Source organism: Terrapene carolina, unplaced genomic scaffold, assembly GCF_002925995.2.
Source record: "Terrapene carolina triunguis isolate 2854851 unplaced genomic scaffold, T_m_triunguis-2.0 Scaffold374, whole genome shotgun sequence".
NCBI classification, from domain to species: Eukaryota; Metazoa; Chordata; order Testudines; family Emydidae; genus Terrapene; species Terrapene triunguis.
In genome coordinates, this window is record NW_020664725.1 from 13,011,644 (window position 1) to 13,020,534 (window position 8,891).

Genomic DNA, 8,891 nt, shown 5'->3' on the forward strand with positions numbered 1-8,891 from the left:
TCCTGATGGCTCAAGATATTGAGGTTATCATTGATTTAGATAAAAGGTACTAAATATTTTTGACTGAACACTTCTAACATCATCCACCAACATGGTAATATAGAAGCACTTTTTGTTAATTATTTCACTGAATAGGAGCCAGAAAAGTACAGAATTTTTCAACTTGCTGGCTTCCCATTCCAGCGAGAGAGAAAACTGCCATTTCCAAGTTAGTCAGATTTATTGATTTCAAATCATTTATACTGTCGCCACTTGTCACTGACTTACTTACAGGAGAGGCAGCCCTGGTTTTCTATATTTGGATAATAAACAGCTAAGAAACCCACTTCAAAGAGAAAGTTTGAAAAGAATATTCCAATGAAAGATCCAACCAACAAAAGCTACATATTAACAGAAACGGTTAGAATCCTGACAGCTTTTGCAAAGAAGTAAAGAATGACGACTAGCCAGATATTTTGATTAATAAGTCATAGGAGATAAATGGGGGGACATTTGGTCCCTTTACAAAAGAATGATTTATTGAAATCACTGTCAGAAAAATACTGCATTCCTCTTTCTGGGCACATAAAGCCTGATCCAGACCCGATTAAAATCAATGCAAATCTTTCCATTTACTTCAGTGGGCTTTGGATCAGACCCCTAACTCAGCACAAACATTCTTAGTTAGATTAAATTACGGATCTCCCTGATCACCAGGCAAGCCTAGGCATGAACTACAAAGGGAAAAGAGTCAGTCACAGTTTCTCTAGTAACTGCAGGCCAAACCAAGTGCTAGCACTATTTTCCTAAACACATTAGGGCCACCCCAGTAGAATTTTTGCAGTTACATTATTTTACAGAGTCCATTGCTAACGAATATGGAACTGACACATCTGTGTGCAACTTACTTTTAAGAACCTTCCTTCTGCCTGTTCTGAATTACTTTTTCAAAAGAAAACATCTTTTTTATTTGGAAGCAAACTTCTTATGTCTGTTTATCGAGGCATCTGCCCATACAGGTGTGATTGATAAAGCCCGAGAGATCCCTACTCCAGGTAAGGCATCTGACCTATAACTAATGATCTTGGTATAAAATCAGTTGGCAAGAGCCATTCTGGAGTAAAAAAAATCCTTGTTGGTTAAGAGATTAATTTATCCCTGTGGGAGAAGGGCACTGTGCATTTGTTTGTTCTGGCTGCATTTCAGCCTGTTGTTCTGACAGTACTTGACCTGCCTCTAGATACAATAATGTGTGAGTAATAGTGTTGCCTTCACAAGGTGCCATTTCAACTGAGATCAGCAGGATGCTGCAGGGCAGGGTAACTTTGGCATTGTTGGGCAACGTGATGCTAACAAAAGACACGTTCATTTAAATCTTCTCAACAATCTCAATGCAAAAAATTCCTGGCTGAAGCAACATAGAAATTATTTTTAATTGCAGCCATAAACCAAACATTTTAAGATGCTTTAGATAGATAGATAGATTAGATTAACATAAATAGTAGACTTTATTATGCAATATGCATATAGCAATTTGGCCAGGCTAATTACATTAATCCATATGGGCCTGATTCAAAGCCCTTTGAAGTCAAGGGAAAGACTCCCACTGATTTCAGTGGGCTTTGGCTCCTGCTCTGTAAGAGCGCTCAGGGTGTGTAAGAAAACATGCGGTACAAGAAATAAGGGTAGATTTCAGACAGGGTATAGTGGAGCTGATTCCACTAGCTTAGGATGGGTTCAACAAACACAGAACAGGTTCTTCCTCAGGAACCTGAATGTACCATGGCCCTAGCTGTAAATCTTTGGGTTGGAGGCCTGTTTGGATTCCCATATCTGCGAGTTACATTGTGTTTCCGGTGGATAGAAGGGATCGTATGAGGTTTGTATGCAGGCATGTAGCAATGTTGAATGGCCTCTAGTATTATTAATTCAACTCACACTATAAAGTAGGGGTCAGGGAAGAATTGTGGTTTGCTCAGGGGTAGGGTGACCAGACAGCAAGTGTGAACAATTGGGACGGGGGTGGGGGGTAATAGGAGCCTATCTAAGAAAAAGCCCCAAATATCGGGACTGTCTCTATAAAATCGGGACATCTGGTCACCCTACTCAGGGGAGTGGTCTTAACCCATTATGCACCATGTATTGCTAGGTCTTTAAACGTGAACTTCAGTTTCTGGAAACTGAAAATGCAAAGAAACTTTTAAACCAATAAGACAAAGAGTTTGATGCTGGTTTGACATAGCCTATATTAACCAGGAAAGGAGAGAACACAGAGTTAACAGTTGGCTTTCTTTAAACAGGGTCTTCATGCTGTGCTCTAGCATTAGCAATTTTTCTGCTACTGTGATAATTTGGTGATTATGCCTATTCATTCCCCCACCACACACACACACACTCACACCATTTTCTCATTTCAGGCCATGATTTTCAAAAGTGACTAGTGATTTTGGCCACCCAGTTTGAGACACCTTAAAGGGGGTTGATTTTCAGAGGATAGGTGCTCAGCACTTTCTGAAAATCAGGGCCCGTTAAGGCATCTCAAGTTGGGCACTCACTATCACCAGTCACTTTTGAAAATGTTATCTTTAATGTCTCCAGTGTCTGCCTACCCAGTGGACACATACCTGCCAAGCATCTCTCCTCCCAGCTCCACTTACAAACACACTTTCTCTCCTGCAGTTTCACCTCCCATATACTATAGGGCACTGCAGAGCTAGAAATCCTTCCCCGCTGCTCCTCCTTCTGGCTTCCTGGCCCCCAGTGGGGTAGGCCGTGGGGAAAGAAGAGGGAGAAGAGGGTGCAGACCGCACCATGCTGGCTTTAACCACCTGCCTCCTGCCCTTGAGTGCCTCAGCAGCAGGTTGGGTGCACATGGGGGCAGGAAAGACAGGGTCGGATGGGAGAACAGGATTGGGGAGGAGGGTGGGATGCAGGACCTGGGAGAGAGACAAGGCCAGAGGGGTGACAAAGAAATGCAGGGGAAGGATAGCAGTGCAGTGAAGAGACTGGAGCAATGGGCGGGAGAGACTCCGGGGAAATGTGGAGTACACAGGACCAGGTGATGGGCAAGGATAGAGACAGCAGTGGTGAAGGAAAAGAAAAAAAAGAAAGAAAGAAAGAAACAGACAGGAGGTTGGGACCAAGAGGGAAGAGGAGGAGAGAAAACACTTCAAGTAAAGACAGGGGAAGGTGAGTCTTGGAGTCTAATGCATTTGTCTGAGCTCCCAGTGCTGGCTGCTTTCTGTTTCTGCAGCGAGCTAGGCCATGCCATAGTGATCTGAGAGGCCGTGTGTGCACCCTGAGGGGTTCTGGCTTACCCCTCGGAGCCCAGGCCTAAGGGCGGTCTCTGTGGTGAGGACAGGATGCATGAAGAGGGAAGGGGCCTACCAGGTGATGGGGGCAGGGAGATTCTGTGGGTGCAGGGGCTACTACCATCCTGGGTGCTTTTGCTTTGTAGATGGGTGAGGGCAATAAAACCAGGTCCCCATGGGCGACTCACTCTGTGCATCCATATATTTGTCAATCTCTTTCTAACGTGCCTCTCACCACAGTATATAAGCACCTTGTACAAGCCTAACAAAATCAGGTTGATCCCAGTGGCCCCCTTAGGTCCATCCCATCCTCATTTACACAGGACTCACTCTGGTCCTAAATAAGATTCACTCCTCTCCGTTTACCACTCTGGGGTCACACTGGATTTTCATCTGGGTAATTGAGATGCCAAATCTAATTCCTGGGTTCTTCCACTCTGTTTGTAGCCACTGTTATCTCTTGTTATGCACTAGGAGACTTTTTTTCATATTCCACTTGGAGATCAGAGCTGTTTAAAAACCTAACATGAGGACAAAAAACTAAACTAGGGAAAGCGAAAGGGCGAGCACAGCCATGGCTGGCACACAAGGGGTTAGGAAGACAAGCACTGGGGAAGCACTAGTCTTAGACAGAAGTAATCTATGAACTAGACTCAGAAATGACGGTGAGTTAAGAATTATGTTGAATACCATAACCCAGACTGTCCCAATTGTAACTCCCGAGCTGCAGCCACTCCATTAAAGGAGAGTGGTGATATCTCTTTCTGTTCAGTCTATGTTCCGTATTTGTTTTAACTATGGAAACTTCTTGCACAATAAAGCCTCCCATCATAAAGTCAAGCCGTCCATTTCAGAGCAGTGACCCATCCTCCATTCACAAGCCCCACCTGAGTGTCCATGACGACAGAGTGTATACAAAGGTTCCAGGCCTAGGGCTGCCCCACAACCAACGCTGGGGACAGTCTAGCTGAGGATTCTCATGGATAGACATGGGATGGTCTGCTACTGCCTTGGGATCACTCCCAGAATTTCCAGCTTACATGTTTGTCCTTTAAAACAGTGCTCAGAATCAATGCATGGAGTGAATAGGTCGCTGGGCTACTGGCTGAAAAAAAGGAGGGAAATGTTTAAAATGAAGAAAGCAGATGCTACCAGCACTTTTTTTCCTGCTTCGAATGCTTCCAGGAAGTATTTTGTTATAAATGCAATACTCACTATCAGGATTATTACAAGGTAAGCTCCTTCTAGGCAAATCCAGAAGTTTGTTTTACACACTTTGAGCCTGAGGCATTTATGAGGGAAAGCTTGTAAAATATTACTCCTTTTGTGGGCCAAATTCATTCATGGTGTAACTCCATAGTGTCTCTCATTGCAAAACAAGGAAGAGTCAGGTAAACCTGCATAAAATATTTTATTGTGTTATTAATTGTATACATCTTGTCTGAGACATAAGGTATAGCCTATTATCATTTCAAATATGGTGTTTAATTGGGCGGAACAATTATTAGTAAAATAGAATTTGCATTAAAGATTAGGAGACACATTGTAAATTACATAATCATACAAATTAGCAAGCAAATGAAATGAATAAGCATGAAGGAATACAAGTGAAAAGAATAAAGGTAGTACCCCACATGCACTTTGCACAGAGTTTAATTTATTTGATGAATATAGTTTAGTTGTAATTATTTAGGATGATACTTTGGGCTCTACTAGGAAAGATGCTGTAGTGTAGTTTGTAATAGTAATAAAGTCATAGCAGTCTGAGGCCCCAGTGCCACTTCAAGCACTATCTCTGCTTCTTCAGCATTCTGGAGAAATGGGGGGAGACCTATATGGGGCTTATCAGGTTTAGGGGTCAGCAAACTGAGAACTGGTAAGGTTCTACCATTATTACTGCTGTTGTCATTAGTACTGTCATTACAATTATGATCTGCTAAGAACCTTTTAACAGGAAGTGGCACAATTCTAATACATTTGGCCAAATTCATTCCTGGTGTAACACCATTGACTCCAGTAGAATTACAACAGGGATGAATTTGACTCAGTAAGTCTCAGAAATTCAGTATTCATTTGCCATAAACCACATAGGATGTTACTTACATTCAAACACTTCACTTTGGCCCAAATTTTGCAGCCTTCTCCCTCTGTGGGTTCATTTGCTCACATGAGGAAAATCTCTATCTCATGTTCACCAGCATGACTAAGTGTTGTACAATCGGGTTGTTATGGTCTCCAATTTCCATTTTATATATTCTCCTCACTTAATTTATGATATTTCACTGATTCAGTATGTCTTTGCACTAACTCCTTTGTAGTGAGTCAATTTCATGTTGGAATTACTGGCACAAATTTATTTCTGGAGTAACTCCTTTGGAGTTTGTGGAATTACACCAAGGATGAATATGGCCTAGTGTTTTAGTTGTCATTGTTAACTGTTTGTATTACAGGAGCATCTAACAAAATTCAGTGAGTGATCAAATAATTATTGGAAACTTTTTGTCTTTTTCTAGGTTTAGTTGCAGTGCTCTCCTCGCAGAAGTAGTGTTTGGTTTGTAGGCAGTGTAGTTAGCTGATTGTATGCATCTCTTTGCAATCACTAACTTTACTGCCATCAAAACAAGACACACAATTCCCTGCTACAGCCTGGGCACAGAGAACAGCATGTCTGACAAGCTGCTGATGTCTAACTCACAGAATAAATCATCACATCTTTCATTTACAACTTCATTTTCAGAAATGTCAGCTGTTCAACAAACAATGCATTGTTGAAGAAGTTAGGTGAAATCTTAGCCCCATTGAAGTCAGTGGCAAAACTCCCATTGACTCCAGTGGACTCAGGATTTCACCTGTTGTGTTTCATTTGGCTTTTTGAAAACACCTCATACATTCAATTCTTTATGTAAAAGATTTGACCAACAAGCATTTTAGGGGCAAAGAAAACAGGCCAAAGAATTCAAGTCCAGTTCATTTGACTTTAAAAATTCTCTTAAAGATATGAACATGTATGTATCAATTCTTATTTAACAAACTAAAAACATGTAGATACTTCTAAAAATGCTTAGAGATCATATGCCGTATTATGCTGTAAATACATCTTCACCATGTTAGCATATGTCACCCTCTCCACTTTGGTGAACTTCTAAGAATTAATTATAAAGAAATATCAATTCAACTTAATAGTACAAGAGTCTGCCATATTTCAGTGGCAAGACCTGCTCTTAGTAAAATCAGATGTTGGAAATGAACTGTCTTGTACATTAGCCTAGTTACTAGGCAGTGTAGTTAGCTGATTGCTAAAGGTAACAATCACTAACCACACAGCCAGGTAAAAAGGTATGTAATGCATCTTGTTGGAAGTCTGGAATACTGAAGTGTTTCCACAACACAAAAGGCATTTAGCCTGGCTCCTTTGTAGAGGCGCACAGTGCAGAGACAAAGCAGAGCAAATGAAACATAATGGATTCCCCATACACATGCAAGTGACATCAATCTAACTGTCAGCTCAATATTGTATAGCTGTTAAGCTGGAATAAAGCTGCATATTAAAATGTTTCATACCCTTGGATGCATCAAGAAAATGCAAAACAGAATCTGAAGAGATCTTTTTATTTTGTAATTTGCAAACATAGGGTCTGATTCTGATTCATAGATTCCAAGGCCAGGAGGGACCACTGTGATCTTCTAGTCTTACCTCCTGTATACCACAGGCCATAGAACTGCCCTAAAATAATTCCTAGAGCAGATCTTTTCAAATCTTACTGACACCAACCTTACACCTGTCTAACCCCACTGACTTAAGTGGAGTTACTCACCATCTACACCCATTTAAGTGAAATCAGAATCAAGCTTGTAATTGTTTCAGGACAATCACCTCCCTCTTCACTTTCCCCAATGGAGGAACTTTACATGGAAGTTCCTCCATAGCAAAACCTGAAGCCTTACCATGGGCCTGATCCTATGAAGTGGTGAGCTTCTCTGGAAGGTGATAAAACACCCTCAACTTCTATAATCTTCATTAGAAGTTCTGCTCAGCACCTTGCAGAATGGGGTCCCATGGGAACAGGGCATGGGATTTGCCTGTGTCCATAGAACCTATGTACCTACAACTCAGTGTGGAGTTGCGAGCTTGAGTCTCATTGTTCATAGAGACAAGGTAGGTGAGGTAATATTTTTCATGTGAACCATCTTTGTCTTGTTTGTATATTTTTCCCTTGGTCTTTTCTGAAGTAGTGTATTAGATGTCCCTTTATTTTTGTTCCTCTGTTTATCTTGTCTACAGTTAATATATGCAACAAGTTGTAACAAACTGTAACTATCATATACAGAACAATATAATGAAGTTGTTAATTTATTTGAATGAGGGTCATATAAATCAAATTTTAAAAGGCAAGAAATAGCACTGTCACAAGGGGGCTGGCCCCTTTAAGTAAAGTGGATCCAGCATACCTGGGCCAGCACAGGTAGGTCCCATAGTGTCTCAGTTAAGAGAGTGGTGTGGCACTTGAGGCTAATAAATGAGTGGAAGACTGCTGTGAGAAAGGGGACCATCCCTGGAAGAAGATGGGAGGTTGGTTGGGGAAGGACAGCTACAGGAGGGGTATGAGTCCTAGAACAAGGGCCATGCTCTAGAGAAGCAGCCCCGGGGCCTGTGTTTGTGCAGAACGGAAAAGGAGAGCCAGAGCAGGGAGGCTGACAAGGGGTAGGGGTATGTCAGCACTGCAATACAAAACCCATAGCTGGCCTAGGTCGCTGACTCAGGTTTGGGCTCCAGGATTATAAAATTGCAGTGTAGAGTTTAGACTCAGGGCTGGAGCCCAGTCTCTGAGATCGCACAAGTGGGGAGAATCCCAAAACTGAGGCTGCAGCCTGAGCGTCTACACTGCAATTTTATAACCCCACAGCTTGAGCCTGACTCAGCTGACCTGGGCCAGACTGGGTCTTTTATTGCAGGGTAGCTATACCCTAGGAGACCAGCAGAGGGACTATCCTGATGGCCTTTCCAGGCAAAGGCTTGAAAGCCAGGAAGAAGCTGCAGAAAGACTGACTAGGGTGTATTTTCTGATAAAGACCAGGTGCGGACCAAAAGAAAGCCTGGGTGTGGCAGAACATGCCAGAGCTGGGATATGAGGTGTGCTGTTGGACTGTGGTTTGGCACTCTCATGGACTACATGCATTCTCTGTGGGATAAACTGACTGTGTTTGGGGCTTCCAAGGACTATGTGTGTTATGCGGAATAATAAACAAGCTATGGGAAGGGGTAATACTGGACACAAGAGACCACCTGGTGGAATCTTTAACGAGCCTGAGAGGGGAAGCTGAGGCAGTTACCCTGACATTGTTGTGCCCACCTGCAAGGAGGCACTGGGAGGGGAGGGAGAATTGTGGGAAGCAGAACAAATGTATCATGCTAAACATTTCAATCGCAACAAAACCTGTCCTCCACTATACAGCAATGGTGTTATTCCTGCATAGAACACTCTGGGCTACATCCTCCGGTCCTTACTGCAGCAAAACTCCTGTTGACTCCAAAGAGACTGTGCTTGGCTCTATTGCCACTTCAGAAAAACATCACACTTCATCTGAAAACTAGAATTCTGT